This window comes from Salmo trutta, chromosome 1 (genome assembly GCF_901001165.1).
Source record: "Salmo trutta chromosome 1, fSalTru1.1, whole genome shotgun sequence".
Taxonomy (NCBI): domain Eukaryota; kingdom Metazoa; phylum Chordata; class Actinopteri; order Salmoniformes; family Salmonidae; genus Salmo; species Salmo trutta.
Window position 1 is genome coordinate 36,464,662 of NC_042957.1, and position 20,443 is coordinate 36,485,104.

General features: G+C 41.9%; 1 long non-coding RNA gene across 1 annotated transcript; it reads right to left on the reverse strand.

Moving 5' to 3' along the window:
* Positions 1-17,516: 17,516 nt before the first annotated feature.
* LOC115195220 (uncharacterized) lies at positions 17,517-20,154 on the reverse strand. Its single transcript, XR_003878619.1, has 3 exons — positions 19,726-20,154; positions 19,312-19,617; positions 17,517-19,180 (listed from the first exon to the last, which is right to left on the reverse strand). It is a non-coding gene; the product is annotated as an uncharacterized LOC115195220 (long non-coding RNA).
* Positions 20,155-20,443: the final 289 nt, after the last annotated feature.

A 20,443-nucleotide genomic window follows, 5' to 3' on the forward strand; every position in this document is an offset into this window, starting at 1 on the left:
AGAATGGCCTTACTGATGAGCTCAGTGACTTTCAATGTGGCATCGGCATAGGATGCCACCTTTCCAACATGTAAGTTAATAATATTTCTGCCCTGTTAGAGCTGCCCAGGTCAACTGTAAGTGCTGTTATTGTGAAGTGGAAATGTCTAGGAACAACAATAGCTCAGTCGCAAAGTGGTAGGCCACACAAGCTTACAGAACAGGACCGCCAAGGGCTGAAGCACATAGGGCGTAAAATTTGCCTGTCCTTGGTTGCAACACTCACTACCGAGTTCCAAACTGTCTCTGGAAGTAATGTCAGCACAAGAACTATTCATCGGTTTCCATGGCCGAGCAGCCACACACAAGCCTAAGATCACCATGCTCAATGCCAAGCATCGGTTGGAGTGGTGTAAAGCTCACTGCCATTGTAGTCTGGAGCAGTGGAAACCTGCTCTCTGGAGTGATGGATCACGCTTCAACATCTGGTAGTCCGACAGACAAATCTGGGTTTGGCAGATGCAAGGAGAATGCTACCTGCCCCAATGCATTGTGCCAAATGTAAAGTTTGGTGGGGGAGGAAAATGGTATGGGGCTGTTTTTCATCGTTTGGGCAAGGACCATTAGTTCCAGTGAAGGGAAATCTTAACGCTACAGCATACAGCATTCTACAGCATTCTAGACAATTCTGTGCTTCCAACTTTGTGGCAACAGCTTGGGGAAGGCCCTTTCCTGTTTCAGCATGACTGTGTCCCCGCGCACAAAGCGAGGTCCATTCAAAAATGGTTTGTCGAGATCAGTGTGGAAGAACTTGACTGGCCTGCACAGAGCCCTGACCCCAACTCCATCGAACACCTTTGAGATGAATGAGCCGAGCCTGGCCTGATGGCACAACATCACTAATGCTGTTATGGCTGAATGGAAGCAAGTCCCCGCAGCAATGTTCCAACATCTAGCGGAAAGCCTTCCCAGAAGAGTGGAGGCTGTTTTAGCAGACCAACCCCATAGCAGACCAACCCCATATAAATATCCATGATTTTGGAATGAGATGTTCAACGAGCAGTTTGTATAAGAAACAATTTTTTTTATATATCACGATGAAAGTTGCCATTTTAGGTCCTTTATAGACCTATACATGCCTCCTGTAAGACCATATGATCTTGGTGTCATTATACTGCTTATAGTGTTCTCTAACATATGGAGTATGTCTAGATTCTTAAATACAAATTTTAATTTAATAATGTGTGTGTGATGTTCATTGTAGGTTATTCTTGATTCTCTATGGAAGAGGAATGAGCGTGTTAGAATGTGTTTCACTGAATATGATTCCATTTTAAAGGTGAGGAAATAAGGGGGGGTAGTTCAGTGCTGTCAGTCGGTTGCCACTTCGCATAAAATTTTGTCTGACTTCACACAAAGTACAGTGATGCATTTTAGTACCGATGATTTGTGACCCTGTTATTAAATATGTAGCTGAAATTCACGCTTTGCAAATATATTCCTCTCCTCAACACCTGCAAAATGCAAAAAATGTAGTACCAAAGAGCCCACTCTGGAAATTGGTATATTGTTCCAAACAACGTGTCTAAAAATAAGCTACATCAAAAGGGTAGTTTTGTGATATTCATATTGATAGAAGTATATGTGCAAAGCTTTAGACTGATCCAATGAGCCATTGCATTTCAGTTCAAAATGTTGTATCAAGACTGCCCAAATGTGCGTAATTTGTTTATTAATAACTTTTCATGTTCAAAATTGTGCACTATCCTCAAACAACAGCATGGTGTTCTTTCACTGTAATAGATACTGTAAATTGGACAGTGCAGGGGTTCAAACTGTAGAACCCAGTTCCTACATTTTAATATAAAAATGCATTTTATCAAACAAAACTATGCTACATTTTACCTCTGGGACCCTCAGGATGACAAATCAGAGCAAATGTAAGTACATTATTTACCTTCAGAGGTGAATGTATCAAACCAGTTGCCGTGATACATTTTTTGTTGGTGTTGTGCACTCTCCTCAAACAATAGCATGGTCTTTTTTCACTGTAATTGTTACTGTAAATTAGAAAGTGCAGTTAGATTAACACGAATGTAAGCTTTCTGCCCATATAAGACATGTCTTTGTCCTGGAACGGTTCCTGTTACTTACAACGTCATTCTGGTCACATTAGCGCACGTTAGTAACAACCGTCCCGGTAAAGAGACACTGATCCCGTAGATTCTTAATTCAATTCTATTTCATTTGTTATGGTACTTTTCAGGGCCACGCACCGACCTTTGGGGGGGCAGGTGCTCAAAATAAAAAAGGGCTTTGGTAATTCAAAACTCAAAATGTATAACATACCAACTGCCTCTGTAGCCAAAATGTCAACATTTATAGGCCTATGTATTTTCTGCAACAACAAGCTCACTCATCACACATTGTAAGCAAGCTGGTGCCAGTGACTCCGACGTCTAGCGACAACGAGAGATGATGTCTAACACAGTGTTCTCTAACACACATTACATTGGAAAGAGCAAGTCACTGTAGTTTGGCCAGTGTCAGTCAATCCCACAACACAGCGTTTGTCCACAGACAGCAGTCTTAATAAAGTTTTGTAAATATATGAACAGAGAAGCTAGGCAAACAGTCCAGACCACACAAGAGACCTGGCCGTGTGGTGCCAGGATAACAACCTCTCCCTCAAAGTGATCAAGACAATGGAGATGATTGTGGACTACAGGAAAAGGCGGACCGAGCACACCCCCATTCTCATCGGCGGGGCTGTAGGGGAGCAGGTTGAGAGCCAACAAACTATCATGGCCCAAACACACAAAGACAGTTGTGAAGAGGGCACGACAAAGCCTATTTCCCCTCAGGAGACCGAAAAGATTTGTCATGGGTCCTCAGATCCTCAAAAAGTTATACAGCTGCACCATCGAGAGCATCCTGAATGGTTGCATCCTGACTGGTTGCAACTGCTCGGCCTCCAACCACAAGGCACTACAGAAGGTAGTGCGTACGGCCCAGTACATCACTGGGGCCAAGCTTCCTGCCATCCAGGACCTCTATACCAGGTGGTGTCAGAGGAAGGCCATACAAATTGTCAAAAACTCCAGCCACCCTAGTCATAGACTGTTCTCTCTGCAACAGCGGTAGAGGAGCATCAAGTCTAGGTCCAAAGGCTTAACAGCTTCTACCCCCAAGCCATAAGACTCCTGAAGCGCTAATCTAATGGCTACCCAGACTATTTGCATTGTCCCCCTTTTATGCTGCTGCTACTCTCTGTTTATTATCTATGCATAGTCACTTTAACTCTACCTACATGTACATATTACCTCAATTACCTCGACTAACCTGTGCCCCCACACATTGACTCTGTACCGGTACCCCTTGTATATAACCTCGCCACTGTTATTTTACTGCTGCTCTTTAATTATTTGTTATTTAAATGTTTTACTTATCTATTTTTTACTTAACAATTTATTTTCTTAACTGCATTGTTGGTTAGGGGCTTGTAAGTAAGCATTTCACTGTAAGTTCTACAACTGTTGTATTATGCACGTGACACATACAATTTGATGTGATTTGATTTGAAGCAGGGAGGGTAATTGGTGTCATTTAGCTGCCTCGTCAGGAGTAATGACTGACTACCTGACAGACGTGTCCACCTCAGCCCTGATGCAGAGCTGATGCTTGTATTAGAGGTTGGGGGTCAGGTCCAAGAGCGGTGTTGTAAGTGACTGCTGAGCTGACCCCTTGGGGGCCTGAGCTTACACAGCTGTCTGACTAGGACTGAGGTGGTGTCCCAAATGGCACCCTCTTCCCTATATAGTGCACTACTTTTGACCAGAGCCCTTCAGGTCTTGGTCAAAAGTAGCGCACTATACACTGAGTGCACAAAACATTAGGAACACCTTCCTAATATTGAGTTGCACCCCCTTTTGCCCTCAGAACAGCCTCAATTCGTCAGAGCATGGACTCTCGAAAGCGTTCCACAGGGATGCTGGCCCATGTTGACTCCAAAGCTTCCTACAGTTGTGTCAAGTTGGCTGGATGTCCTTTGGGTGGTGGACCATTCTTGATACACACGAGAAACTGCGGCGCGTGAAAAACCCAGCAGCCTTGCAGTTGTAGACACACTCAAACTGGTGCGCCTGGCACTTACTACCATACCCTGTTCAAATGCACTTAAATCTTTTGTCTTGCCCCTTCACCTTCTGAATGGCACAAATGTCTAAATTGTCTCAAGCCTTAAAAACCCTTCTTTAACCTGTTTATTCCCCTTCATCTACACTGATTGAAGTGGATTTAACAAGTGACATCAATAAGGGATCATAGCTTTCCCCTGGATTCACCTGGTCAGTCTATGTAATGGAAAGAGCAGGTGTTCCTAATGTTTTGTACACGTATGTGTTGAGTGTGTGTGTGTGTGTGTGTGTGTGTGTGTGTGTGTGTGTGTGTGTGTGTGTGTGTGTGTGTGTATGTGTGTATGTGTGTGTGTGTGTGTGTGTGTGTGTGTGTGTGTGTGTGAGAGAGAGAGAGAGTGTGTGTGTGTGTGTGGCAACAGTATGCATGTGCGTACACATTATGTATGTATGTATGTATGTATGTGTGTGTGTGTGTGTGTGTGTGTGTGTGTGTGTGTGTGTGTGTGTGTGTGTGTGTGTGTGTGTGTGAGAGAGAGAGAGTGTGTGTGTGTGTGGCAACAGTATGCATGTGCGTACACATTATGTATGTGTATGTGTGTGTGTGTGTGTGTATTTGTGTGTTGGGGTGTCAGTGTAAGTATGTGTGAGTGTATTGGTAGAGTTCAGTGGGTGTGCATAGAGTCAGTGAAAGAGAGTTAGTGTAAAAAAGTGTCAATGAAGGTAGTCCAGGTAGCCATTTAATTAGCTATTTAGTCTTGTTTAGAAGTCTTATGACTTAGGGGTAGAAGCTGTTCAAGGCCCTGTTGGTTCCAGACTTGGTGCATTGGTACCGCTTGCCATGCGGTAGCGGAGAGAACAGTCTGTGGCTTAGGTAGTTGAGTTTATTCCTCTGTACTTCTATTAATGGATTGGGGTAGAGAACAGGTAGACGGTAGAGTCTCTTTCTCTCCTTAGAGAGAAATAATGATGAAGTACCACCAGTGGCGGTTCTAGACCATTTCAACTGGGGGGGCCAAGCTGGGGCCAGTTGTACTGTTAGAGGGGCCAGTTACATTAGACGTAATTGTTGTCATATCGTTTTCTTCACTGCATTGCAGGCATTAGCAGGCAAAAACCATGTTCATAATCATTAGTGTTCCACGTTGCCGCTGTCTAATAACGGATGTAAAAAAAGAACGATAGCAAACATTTGTTATGTAAAAATGATTTCATACTCCACATTTAGGGGGGCCACAAGGGGGTCCAAAATTGTTGTCACAGGAGCACTGCCCCCCACCCCCCACCCCCCAGAACCGCCCCTGAGTACCACAGAGAGATGCATCCTTACCTCGAAAAGCTTGTCTGTGGGTTTCTTTGACCTCATTGTATCAATGTGTTCTCACGTTCTAGTGCTCGATCTACTACTCACTTCACCGGTTCTTGTGAGAAAGGTTACTCTGTCCTTTTCTTTTAATTAGTTGTTCAAGGTTGTGGATCCTCTAGGAAGAAGAAAAACTGCAGTGCTGAAAAAACGTACAGATTCCATAGAGAGAGTATGGGTAATCGATTCACAATAGATAACACATGCAGTGTCTTTTATACATAGCCGCGGGAAGTAGGGGTGCTGGAGGTGTTGCAGCACCCCCAGATAATTATAAATAATTTTGCCCAAAATTATATTACTCCTTTCTGAACAGACAAATAAAATCATTCAAAATACTACACCAGAGAGCATAATTTAGCCACAGAGGATCAATAGCTTCTAAAAAATACCTGTGATATAAACTTAAAAAATTAAGTTTATATCACAAGCACTGATAGTCGGGAAGGCTGCAATATGGGCAGCATGTGTGCCAAATACAGAACAGCTTGTTACGTTGTGGCCGTAGACATATAATCCATAGAAGGGTTGTTAACCTCTAACCATGGCAATTTGACTGTTAAACTCATGGTTAAACTAATGTCTGCCAGTCCTAACTTGAACTGCCATTTGTCAGTTTGCCTTTTGCAAATGTCAAAATACAATCACAACAAAAACGAACAGTTTTGGAAAGCAAATGCCTGCTGCTTTAAAGAGAAGACTAATCTGTCTTTTGAGCGATTCAGAGTGAGCAGCACTGTTTTTCAAAGTAGCTGACCTTGAGATAGACTATTGGCAAGAGCGCCTCAGCCTTTGCCGGTGACTAGCCAAGGCTTCATCTTCATCATCGGGTGAGTCAGTGCCACTGTAAAGTTTATTTAGTAGCCTACTGTAGCCTATAACATACAGTGCATTCGGAAACTATTCAGACCCCTTGACTTTTTCCACATTTTGTTACGTTACAGCCTTATTCTAAAATTGATTAAGTCATTTTTTTCTCTCATCAATCTACACACAATAGGCACACACCTGTCAGTAAAAGGCACATGACAGCTCACTCGGAGTTTGCCAAAAGGCACCTAAAGGACTCTCAGACCATGAGAAACAACACTTTCTGGTCTGATGAAACCAAGATTGAACTCTTTGGCCTGAATGCCAAGCGTCACGTCTGGAGGAAACCTGACGCTCCCCATCCAACCTGACAGAGCTTGAGAGGATCTGCAGAGAAGAATGGGAGAAACTCCCCAAATACAGGTGTGCCAAGCTTCTAGCATCATACCTAAGAAAATTTGAGGCTGTAATCACTGCCAAAGTACTGAGTAAAGGGTCTGAATACTTTCATAAATGTGATATTTTCCAGGTTTTTTGTTGTATATATATTTTTTTAATCGAAAAAATTGTTTCTGTTTTGTCATTATGGGGTATTGTGTGTAGATTGATGAAAATCATTTTTATTTTAAAATAAGCCTACAATTAAACAAAATGTGGGAAAAGTTAAGGGGTCTAAATGCTTACCAAATACACTGTATACACTCACAGAATGGCATCTCGGAATGTACAACTCGTCGATCCTTGTCACGTATGGCTATTGCAGCAGACAATGATACAGGGTTCATCTCCTATCAGATAAAAACAACATGCAGCTTCTGGTCCGACGAATCCCAGTTCCTATTACATCATGCTGTGATGGCAGAGTCAGGATTTGGCGTAAGCAGCATGAGTCCCTGGATCCATCCCTGGTGTCAACAGTACAGGTTGGTAGCAGTCGTGTACTGGTGTTGGGAATGTTTTCCTGGCACACGTTAGGTCCTTTAATACCAATTGAGCAACAGTTGAACGCCACAGCATATCTCAACATTGTTGCTGTCCAAACCCTATACAGCATCTTTGGGATGAGATGGAATGGGCTGTTTGCAGCATTTATGTACCGCTGTCCAATCTGCAGCAACTGCATGACGCAATTGCTTCAGCATGGACAAACATCCCTGTGGAACGTTTCCAACATCTTGTAGAATCCATGGCCCGAAGAGATCAGGCTGTTCTTGAGGCAAAGGGGGTATTTGGTAGCATTGCCTTTATATTGTTTAACTTGGGTCAGACGTTTCGGGTAGCCTTCCACAAGCGTCCCACAATAAGTCGGGTGAATTTTGGCCCATTCCTCCTGACAGAGCTCGTGTAACTGAGTCAGGTTTGTAGGCCTCCTTGCTCGCACACGCTTTTTCAGTTCCGCCCACACATTTTCTATAGGATTGAGGTCAGGGCTTTGTGATGGCCACTCCAATACCTTACTTTGTTGTCCTGAAGCCACTTGCCACAACTTTGGAAGTATACTTGGGGTCAATGACCCCAATTACCCATTTACCACCAAGCTTTAACTTCCTAACTGATGTCTTGAGATGTTGCTTCAATATATCCACATAATTTTCCATCCTCATGATGCCATCTATTTTGTGAAGTGCACCAGTCCCTCCTGCAGCAAAGCATCCACACAACATGATGCTGCCAACCCCGTGCTTCACGGTTGGGATGGTGTTCTTCGGCTTGCAAGCTTCCTCCTTTTCCCTCCAAACATAACAATGGTCATTATGGCCAAACAGTTATATTTTTGTTTTATCAGACCAGAGGACATTTCTCCAAAAAGTACGATCTTTGTCCCCATATGCAGTTGCAAACCGTAGTCTGGCTTTTTTATGGCGGTTTTGGAGCAGTGGCATCTTCCTTGCTGAGCGGCCTTTCAGGTTATGTCGATATAGGACTCGTTTTACTGTGGATACAGATACTTTTGTACCTTTTTCCTCCAGCATCTTCACAGGGTCCTTTGCTGTTGTTCTGGGATTGATTTGCACTTTTCGCACCAAAGTACGTTCATCCCTAGGAGACGCGTCTCCTTCCTGAGCGGTATGACGGCTGCGTGGTCCCATGGTGTTTGTACTTGCGTGCTATTGTTTGTACAGATGAACGTGGTACCTTCAGGCGTTTGGAAATTGCTCCCAAGGATGAACCAGACTTGTGGTCTACAATTCTTTTTCTGAGGTCTTGGCTGATTTCTTTTGATTTTCCCATGACGTCAAGCAAAGAGGCACGGCGTTTGAAGGTTGGCCTTGAAGTCCATCCACAGGTACAGAAGCTTCTAAAGCCATGACATAATTTCCTGGAATTTTCCAAGCTGTTTAAAGGCACAGTTAACTTAATGAATGTAAACTTCTGATCCACTGGAATTGTGATACAGTGAATTATAAGTGAAATAATCTGTGTGTAAACAATCGTTGGAAAAATGACTTGTGTCATGCACAAAGTAGATGTCCTAACCGACTTGCCAAAACTATAGTTTGTTGACAAGAAAATTGTGGAGTGGTTGAAAAACAAGTTTAAATGACTCCAACCTAGGTGTATGTAAACTTCCAACTTCAACTGTATGTATACAGTGCTTTCGGAGAGTATTCAGACCCCTTGACTTTTCCAACATTTTTTTACGTTACAACCTTATTCTAAAATGTATTAAATTGTTTTTACCCTCATCAATCTACAGACAATACTCTTCAATAACAAAGCAAAAACAGGTTTATACATTTCTGCAAATTTATTAAAAAAAAAACTGAAATGTCACATTTACATAAGTATTCAGACCCTTTACTCAGTACTTTGTTGAAGCACCTTTGGCAGCGATTACAGCTCTTGGGCCCCCTACAGTCCTGAGCGCTCTGGAGAAGGTTTTCATCAAGGATCTCGCTGTACTTTGCTCCGTTCATCTTTCCCTCGATTCTGACTAGTCTCCCAATCCCTGCCGCTGAAAACATCCCCACAGCATGATGCTGCTACCACCATGCTTCACCGTAGGGATGGAGCCAGTTTTCCTCCAGACTTGACGCTTGGCATTCAGGCCAAGGAGTTCAATATTGGTTTCATCAGACCAGAGAATCTTGTTTCTCACGGTCAGAGTCATTTAGGTGCCTTTTGGCAAACTCCGAGTGGGCTGTCATATGCCTTTTACTGTGGGGTGGCTTCCGTCTGGCCACTCAACCATAAAGACCTGATTTGTGGAGTGCTGCAGAGATGGTTGTCCTTCTGGAAGATTTTCCCATCTCCACAGAGGAACTCTGTTGTTTGTCAGGGCGGACAGCTCTAGGAAGAGTCTTGCTGTCTCCAAACTTCTTCCATTGACGAATGATGGAGTCCACTGTGTTCTTGGGGACCTTCAATGCTGCAGATTTTTTTTTGTTACCCTAACCCAGATCTGTGCCTCGACACAATCCTGTCTCGGCGCGCTACAGACAATTCCTTCGACCTCATGGCTTGGTTTTTCTCTGACATGCACTGTCATCTGTGAGACCTTATATAGACAGGTGTGTGCCTTTCCAAATCATGTTCAATCAATTGAATTTACCACAGGTGGACTCCAATCAAGTTGTAGAAACATCTCATGGATGATCAATGTAAACAGGATGCACCTGAGCTCAATTTCGAGTCTGATAGCAAACGGTCTGAATACCTACGTAAATAAGGTATTTCTGTTTTCTAAAAACCTGTTTTTTCCTTTGTCATTATGGGGTATTGTGTGTAGATTGATGAGGGAAGGCATTATTTTAATACATTTTATAATAAGGCTGTAACGTAACAAAATGTGGATAAAGTCAAGGGGTCTGAATACTTTCCGAACACACTGTCTTTCTGAGAGTTAGGAGAATATTCAATCAAAGTTCCACCAAACATAAAGAACATGGTTGCCATGTTATCAGAATATGTTATATTAATGTTGTAGACACGTTTGTTAAGCGGAGGGACGCAGGGGATCCCAAGAGCAGACTCAGACGAGGGAAAAAGGATGAATGAACCAAAATATTTATTGTTACACAGGGAGATATGGAGTGCAGATCCGAGGAAGCTTGGATGAGTTGCAGAAAAAACAGATGTGGAGACTGAGGTTGGAGTTAGCTGAGTAGAACAGGGTAAACAGGTCCTGAGGGGAATCCAAGGTAGTGGTGGTGAGTAAAATCCAGAGCAAGGTAGTTGGGTGGTGAGATGTAGAACAGGAGCCAGAGACAGAAAAGCTGTTTTTTGATATAAATATGAACTTGATTGAACAGACATGCATGTATTGTATAACATAATGTCCTAGGTGTGTCATCTGATGAAGATCATCAAAGGTTAGTGCTGCATTTAGCTGTGATTTGGGTTTTTGTGACATTATATGCTAGCTTGAAAAATGGGTGTCTGATTATTTCTGGCTGGGTACTCTGCTGACATAATCTAATGTTTTGCTTTCGTTGTAAAGCCTTTTTGAAATCGGACAGTGTGGTTAGATTAACGAGAGTCTTGTCTTTAAATAGCTGTAAAATAGTCATATGTTTGAGAAATTGAAGTAATAGCATTTCAAAGGTTTTGAAAATCGCGCCACAGGATTACACTGGCTGTTACGTAGGTGGGACGATTTGGTGCCACCTAGCCCATAGAGGTTAAAATCAATTTTTATGCACTTTATCTCGTAGAAAAGCGATAATATTCCGACCGGGAATCTGCGTGTCTGTAAACTGAGGGAAAAACAGAAAGGCGGGGGCGGGCAGTGCCCGCGCCTAAGCCCTTTGTCCTCTTATAGACCACTTAGCAAAAGCGCTCGTGTGTTTCAGCCAGGGCTTTGAATTACGTCATTCAGCTTTTTGCCGCCTTCTGAGAGCCCATTGGAGCCGTAGGAAGTGTCACGTAACAGCAGAGATCCTTTGTAATGGATAGAGATAATAAAGAAGGGGAAGAAATGGTCAGACAGGGTACTTCCTGTACAGAATCTTCTCACGTTTTGGCCTGCCAAATGAGTTCTGTTATACTCACAGACACCATTCAAACAGTTTTAGAAACTTTGGAGTGTTTTCTATCCAAAGCTAATAATTATATGCATATTCTAGTTTCTGGGCAGGACTAATAATCAGATTAAATCGGGTACGTTTTTTATCCAGCCGTGAAAATACTGCCCCCTAGCCATAAGAGGTTAAGTGTGTCTTGAATTATAAATAAATCACAGACGGTGTCACCAGCAAAGCACCATCACACTACCACACCTCCTCCTCCATGCTTCACAGTGGGAACCACACATGCGGAGATCATCCGTTCACCCACTCCACGTCTCACAAAGAGGCGGCGGTTGGAACCAAAAATCTCAAATTTGGACTCATCAAACCAAAGGACAGATTTCCACTGGTCTAATGTCCATTGCTTGTGTTTCTTGTCCCAAACAAGTCTCTTCTTCTTATTGGTGTCCTTTAGTAGTGGTTTCTTTGCAGCAATTCGACAATGACGGCCTGATTCACGCAGTCTCCTCTGACCAGATGATGTTGAGATGTGTCTGTTACTTGAACTCTGTGAAGCATTTTTTTGGGCTGAAATTTCTGAGGCTGGTAACTCTAATGAACGTATCCTCTGCAGCAGACGTCACTCTGGGTCGTCCTTTCCTGTGGCGGTCCTCATAAGAGCCAGTTTCATCATAGCGCTTGATGGTTTTTGCGACTGCACTTGAAGAAATGTTCAAAGTTCTTGACGTTTTCTGGATTGGCTGACATGTCTTAGAGTAATGATGGACTGTAATTTCTCTTTGCTTATTTGAGCTGTTCTTGCCATAATATAGACTTGGTCTTTTACCAAATAGGGCTATCTTCTGTATAGCACCTCTACCTTATCAGAACACAACTGATTGGCTCAAACGCATTAAGAAGGATAGAAATTCCACAAATTAACTTTCAACAAGGCACACCTGTTAATTTAAATGCATTCCAGGTGACTACGTCATGCCAAGAGTGTGCAAAGCTGTCATCAAGGCAAAGGGTGGCTACTTTGAAGAATCTCAAATATAAAATATATTTCGATTTGTTTAACACTTTTTGGTTACTAAATCAAATCAAATGTTATTGGTCACATACACATGGGTAGCAGATGCTATTGCGAGTGTAGCGAAATGCTTGTCATATGTGATATTTCATAGTTTTGACATCTTCGCTATTATTCTACAATGTAGAAAATAGTAAAAATAAAGATAAACACTTTAATGAGTAGGTGTGTCCAAACTTTTGACTGGTACTGCATATACAGTGCATTCGGAAAGTATTAAGACTCCTTGACTTTTTTCACATTTTGTTACATTACAGCCTTATTCTAACATGGATTGAACTGTTTTTCCCCTCATCAATCTACACACAATTCCCCATATAGACGAAGCAAAAACATATTTTTTTAATCTTTTTGCAAATATATTTAAAAATAAAAACAATTAATATTACATTTACATAAGTATTCAGACCCTTTATTCAGTACTTTGGCAGCGATTACGGCCTCAAATCTTCTTAGGTATGACGCTAGAAGCTTGGCACACCTGTATTTGGGGAGTTTCTCCCATTCTTCTCTGCAGATCTTTTCAAGCTCTGTCAGGTTGGATGGGGAGCGACGCTGCACAGCTATTTTCAGGTCTCTCCAGAGATTGTTAGATCTGGTTCAAGTCTGGGTTCTCGCTGGGCCGCTCAAGGACATTCAGAGACTTGTCCCGAAGCCACTCCTGCATTGTCTTGGCTCCTCTCTAACTTAATATCATTGATAAAACAGAAATTTGAAATACTTTTCGAATGCACTGTAGATCTGACTGCATCCCATTTCTCTACCGTTTTCCAGAAGTGTACACTTGCACACTTCCCTTCATGGATTTAAAAGCATAGGATTGGTGTAAGCAATGGCTGTAGGGAGTTTCCACCATTGTTAAAACCAGGGGACGCAACTGAAGTGAAGTCTGTTCATGTCATTGAAAGTACTACTTCAAACAGGGTTGGGTAGGTTACTTTCTAAATGTAATCCATAACATTTACTAGTTACCTGTCCAAAATTGTAATCAGTAACGTAACTTTTGGATTACCCAAACTCAGTAATGTAATCTGATTACTTGGATTACTTTCACCTTAAGAGGCATTAGAAGAAGACAAAAATAATCCATCAAACACATTTGTTGCGTCAAAATAGTGGTCTCTGACGTGTAGTCAGACTCGCTCAGATGGAACAAACTTAAACTTGCACCTTTTTTCAATGCTGAATTTGATGTCATTGAGAAAACAGAAAGGTGTGAATGTAATTATTGTTATTATTTTTTTCAATATCCTTTCTGAATGTAAAAGTAATCCAATAACTAATAATCAAGTTTTATATATTATTTTCGCTGGTAACGTAACTGATTACAGTACTTTTTTTTGCAATTCGATGTACATGTAATCAGCTATTCGCCAATCCTGGCTACAAAAAATAGTGACAATGATGTACGAAATTATGGGGAAAAGTGTATTAAACCGATCAGGATCAATGTAATTCTCCAGTGACATCCTGTGATAAGGAATCTGAGAATACATGTAGTGTCTCCTGTTGTGTTGACCCTACATGTTCCACTGACAACCCCAGTCTCCCAGAGGGGAAGACTGTCTCAGGCTGCACTGAATGGCTGAGACGAGGGGTCAGAAAAGTCAGTCACTCAGTCTGTCCCTCGAGATGCCTCCCTCCCTCCTAGCCTCTTACACACAATTAATTCCTAGCCCTCTCTCTCTCGCTCTTACACACACACACACACACACACACACACACACACACACACACACACACACACACACACACACACACACACACACACACACACACACCGTGGAAACCGCAGAGGGTGATATCACTCAACACCTACTGTAGCTACATCCCCCCAAGTGTTTTGTCTTATTTTGGGAGCCTTACTCAGACCAGAAGAACAGCAGCACAGGCAGGAAGAGTGGGACCCCTTGGTCGGCTCCTTGCCCTGGTCAAAAGTAGTGCGCTATATAGAGAATAGGGTGCCATTTGGGATGCATACATAGACACTTAATTTGAGCCTTCCTTCCATCCATGATGTCAGCAGGCAGCACTACCTTCTAGTTAGTCCACCCTCCCTCCAATGTTCACCTTCCGATTGTACAGTCTGTTCTTACTGTATATGCTATTTTAGACGGCCATCCTCAAGTCACCTGCTCTCTATCTCTGGGCTAACAACAGTGCTTAGATAATGTTTCATTAAGTAGACCACTATAGATAGAGTATGGTAGCTTAGGACTATCAATTAAACCCTGCTCAAATGCAAAGTATAGTTACAGTATAAGCATAAAAACACATTTCTACACAAGCTTTTCACAATCAGAGCCAAAAAATATATAGGTAAGGTACACATGCCAATAGAATGTCTAAGGTTTCTATTACTTTCTAAGGTACAAATGTAGCCTAAGGTAAGCAAATATCAGCATTACCTAACACTATATTCTAGTGCAGGGGGGGGGGGGGCAATTCCAGTCCTCGAGGGCCTGATTGGTGTCACAGTTTTGCCCCAGCTAACACACCTGACTCCAATAATCACCTAATCATGATCTTCAGTTTAGAATGCAATCTGATTAATCAGATGTGTTTGCTAGGGATGGAAAAAAAAGTGTGACACCAATCAGGCCCTCGAGGACTGGAGTTGCCCACCCCTGCTCTAGTGACTACAGCATCAGACCGGTAAAACGCCTTTCACCTTGTCTGTTTAGATTTGGCTAGCATAGAAGCGGTCCACCAGGGACTCCGGTGTTGTCTGCTAGCTTCTTTCTCTAACAGTCTGCCTCTAACAAAACCCTCACCTGGTCTCTGAGGAGGTGTACACACACACACACTCATTTATTAACCTCTCCTACTCCCTGGGGAGGTGTTCTGAAGGCAGCAGCATAATCTCCAGGCAGGTCTGTCTGTCTGCATTGTCCTCACGTCCAGATTCTTCTCTGATTTACTGTCAGCTAGCAGGTAGATCCAGACTCTAAATCTACTGTACGGCCTGTCAGGAGGGAGATGAGGCTGAAAATGAGCTCTATGCATGTGTTGGGCTCAGATAGTAGGGCAGCAGCATCTCTATAAAGCTGATAAATTGTCACCTCTAAGATGGGTTCCTTCATGTAGATCCCGTTCAGTGTGTTAGGGTTAGAGTATGGACCACAAAACTAAAATGATATCATATATAACTCAGAACTCATTATATTTCTATGGAATGGACCTATGTGGTGTAAAGTCCTGCATCGGGTCGGATACCCACGGTTCCCCGAGGTTGACCCACAAAAGAAATCAGCTGGCAGCTAGAATGAAAACATTATTTCAAACCGAGGGTCGGCTCGCAGTTCAGAGCATTCATACTGCAGGTCGGAAACGTTTTAAATCAAGATAAAACATTTTTACAAAGGAGCTTGTTGTGTTGAATTGTGTTTTGAATTTCATTAGGCTATGTGAGCGGTGAGGCAGACGTGGCCTAGGCTACTAGCCACTCAGCGAAAGAGTGGAGTAGGGAACTGTCTATTATTTGTGTGATGCTGAAACATTCCTAATTTGTCCATTATGTTCCTTTCCTTTACGGGACAATACGTTGCCAACTACATTTTCCCTGACTTCTAGCTCACATGAAAATGGCTAACATAACAGAAGCAATAAAAAGAAAGGTTATGATGGTTGAATACACCGTTGTGAAAAAAGGTGGTGCACAATTGTAATCCCCTGTTTGGAAGCATTTTGGAGTCATTGTGGACAAGGAGGAGAACAACCTGGTAGATGGATACGCAGCCTGCAAAAATGCAAGCGGGTATTTGTTTATGATTATTGAGTTAATAATCAGTTAATTATTACATTGAGACTTTTGTTCATTTAGACCATTAACAGGCCATATCAAGTTTAAATGTCACGTCCTGACCATAGTAAGATGTTATATTCTATGGTAGAGTAGGTCAGGGCATGACAGGGCGTGACAGGGGGTGTTTTGTGTTTTTCTATATCTATGTTTAGTTCTAGTTTTCTATTTCTATGTTGTTTTTTGGGATGATCTCCAATTAGAGGCAGCTGGTCCTCGTTGTCTCTAATTGGAGATCATACTTAAGTAGGGTTTTTTCCCTCCTGTGTTTGTGGGTAGTTGTATTCTGTTTAGTCTTCAATACCTGACAGAACTGTGAGCTGATCGTTTTCGATCTTTTGTTATTTTCTTTAGTGTTCTGTGTTAAAATAAAAAATCATTATGAGCACTCAACACGCTGCGCTTTGGTCCCCTCACTATGACAGTCGTTACATTAAACCTGTGCAGCTGGAAAAAGTTTGAGTAGCCAATTACCTACTAAATAAATGTAGGCTATTTTTGCACCTATAGCCTATTATATTCTGGGAATTGTTGGTTTCAATGAAACTATTTGATTATCAAAACAATATTTAATATTAATGTATTGTTTTGTCAGCTATAGGCTTTCATTAGGTAAGAAGAAGGCTCTTTTTCAAAGAGATTTTAGTTGTCAATGTGCCACATGATATTGTAAAAATAAGAAGATAGGCCTATCGTTCTCATGGCATGGTTTCCTTTTATCCAAATGTTAAATATACATGCAGACAAATTAATTCATGTAGGGAGTCGAATAGACTAAAACGAGTAAAAACAACATGTGGATGTTATTTGGCGGGTCACGGATCGGCTCGCGAAAAAAAAATCTGTCCTGATGTCGGCTATCGGGTGGGGCTCGGAATTGATGTGGCTGGCGCTGGCCTGGTGCGGCTCCATAAAACTGCTTCGTGCTGGACTCTACTAGTGTTCTAAGCAGATCCAATAGCATGGAATGTACTCCATATCTGGTTTAAAGTTGTATAATATACAGTAGCATCATTTCTTGATTGATACTAACTAGACTAGCCTGCATCTCAAATAACAACCTATTCCCTATACAGTGCACTACTTTTGACCAGAGCCCATTTGGGAACTGTTGGTTTGAGTTCATCTACATGCAGCCCGTGCGCTTGAACAATGAGTTCTATCAGGCAAAGCAAATGAACATGCTTTTGATTGTCATCCTCATGAAATGGCTGCAATTTGCCACCAATCAGATCACTACATCCCTGATATAACAGAGGAATTAAAGACTAACCATTACAGTGTTTTGTTCTAGACAGATCGGCTTAATAGACAGAAAAATAACCTGGGGAATACACTGTAATTATCCTACAATAACCAGACACACACAGTCACACATAGACACACCTGTCTTTACGCTGAAGTCTTTATTCTGAAGCCCTAGTAAAGCCTGGGCCTGTCATGCCAAATAATGCCCCCTGACCAAAAAGTGTCCCCCTCTGCGTCACAACGGGATTCGATAAACTATTACCTTCCATTGCTATATTCACAGTGTGATGACCTAATGATTAGAATTTTGACGATCATTTCAGACAAAAAATGTTCATCATTGCTATGCAAACAAGGCTGATTTCACTGTTCAAACAGGTTTTGTTCAGCTAATAAAATTAAAACATTACTTCGAACTACTTTTGGGTACATTGTTAACATTACAACATTATATCCATGTCTTAAACGTTGCTACGTTTCGGAAATGGCAAAGGAAACGTGTAATCTGCTTGACACATTAAAGTTACTTACCTTACAGATCACAAAGTCAGCTAATTTCCACTCCATTCATATGCAAATCATTTTGATTCATACACTGGCTTGTCTGGCTGTCATGTTTTTATTTTAACCTGCTCTTCCCTTGTCTACACTGAAATAATATAATTTCAGTAGTCCTCTATTATGATTCATTTTTTTCTATCTCGCATAGCTCATTAGTACACCCTTGTGGTTGAATATATATGTATCGTTGGTCCTAGGATACAACAATGAATAATGTGGAAGAAATAAATACCATCAAAGTGATGGGGTTAAGGGGACCTTAAGAGTCATATGTGTTGCTGCAGGCCTTATAAGATACTGTTGCTATGTGTCTAAAAACTCTGACACTATATGTTGCACAAGCTATCTATATTGGTCTTTGTGGTTAAGCCTGGGCTGTTGCGAGAGTGTGCTTGCAGGCTAGGTCTGAGTCAGACCGAAACTAGATAAAGAGAAGTAATCACTGTCTGGTTTTGACATTTTGATATTGTGTGACAGTGGACAATGCAAATAAATTCAGAGAAGCTACTGTACTAGGTTGCCTTATAAGGTAACCTCAGCTTATTGATACACACATACAGTACATTGACGTAGATGATCATACCACTAGGGAGTGATCACATGTATAAAATCAGCTGCACCCTTAGGTGGGGTGCAGAACTTACTCTGAAACATACGTGCTGTTTCCATTGTCAACTTCTGTCTCAAATTGCATTAATAAAAGCTTGATTGATTGACTTAAGATCTTGTCTGACTGCTGATTTCACCAATAAGCCAATGACTGACAAGGAACAAGGAACCTACCCCGACAAAAGGATACCGTACAACTTTTTTATTTTAATACATAAACTTTTATATTTTTTGGTAGAGTTGTGTCAGTATATATATATAAAAAAAGTGTACACTCACATGGCAATCAGACTAAAATACTGAATTCTGGTGTGTGGAATATTGAGGAGGTGATTGCTGTGTGGGTGGGAGGTTATGCCTGTCAGTCTCGAAAGGGGGACTTAAGAGGGAGACAGCGAAGTCCAGGCACTGCTGCTTTCTTTGTTCTGAGTGTTTGCAGTACTAGTGTTTTTAGTTCATCTGTGTATCTCACATATGTGCCCAGTATAATAGAGCAAGAAAACTATCTTAGCAGATAATGACATCATGACAATAACAGTAGCTGTAGATGATGTAATGAAACGTTGAAGGTTGGTTGGTAATGGAGGAGATCAGGTGGATCCACATCTGGGTGTTGGGCAGAACCCCTAGGTCCTGGAGAACAGCAGCAGAGTTTAAGTGAACAGGTAAGGAGACAGAGACGTAAACAAGCAAACACACAGGTTACACTGTACTGTGAGAAGATTTGATGGATTGGCGCAGTGTTATAAATGGGAGATACGTACTTTTCAACACTTTTGGAAGGTATAGCCTACCCCAAGCTGGTCCCCCTCTGACTCGGAGCATAGAGAATCAGACTGATCTGAACTCAACGGTTATGGTGGATGGGATACCTCCTGCGGGGCTTGGACAGTTGAATAGGTACATTTTTATAAGCTCAGCATAACTACCATTTCTTGCCTTCTCAAATGTCAACCAAAGCTTAATATACTTTGTCTATTGGGCTTCACTGAAGTGTAGGGCGACAGTGCTTCAGTGGTCGACCATCCAACTGCTAAAACTGGAGATTGTTTGTTTCCACCGAGGTAACCCTAGGAAGACAAAGATAAAAAATATCAGTGCTAGAGAAACTAAAACTAGCTTCAGGTTATTTTGTGTGCAAATGCAAATAGTTATCAAATGAATTTTTTTATATTTACCTTAACAGATCGTGACCCCAGAGCAGCGAGGTTTCTCAGATCTCGCCATCCTTTCGTCCTTCTTCCAAACCAAGTAATTCGCCCGGAAGGTCGTAGCACTTGGTCCCCTTTTTGATTCTGCTCCGGTAGCTCTCCTTCTGTTTCTCCTGCACCTTGATAATGTTAAGTCTCACCTTGATTGATAACACGAAAAGGCAATTATATTACAAATACATTTCTTACATATCTCTTGGAGGGCCAGAATATAAATTAACAGTGGACAATTATTTTCACATGGTCAAAAACCTCCACATCCTTCTCAGTCCGTGCCTGAAGGTGGTCCTCAAAGGCGTTCCAATCTGGTTCGACAACTTCTGAAGGTTTGAGTTGCCAAACGTCAGCCTCAAAACCTTAATGACTTGGAGAAGATCTGCAAAGAGGAGTGGGACAAAGTCCCTCCTGAGATGTGTGCAAATCTGGTGGCCAACTACAAGAAACGTCTGACCTCTGTGATTGCCAACAAGGGTTTTGCCACCAAGTCATGTTTGCAGAGGGGTCAAATACTTATTTCCCTCATTAAAATGGAAATCATTTTATAACATTTTTGACATGCGTTTTTCTGGATTTTTTTGTTGTTATTCTGTCTCTCACTGTTCATATAAACCTACCATTAAAATTATAGACTGATCATTTCTTTAAGTGGGCAAACGTACAAAATCAGCAGGGGATCAAATACTCC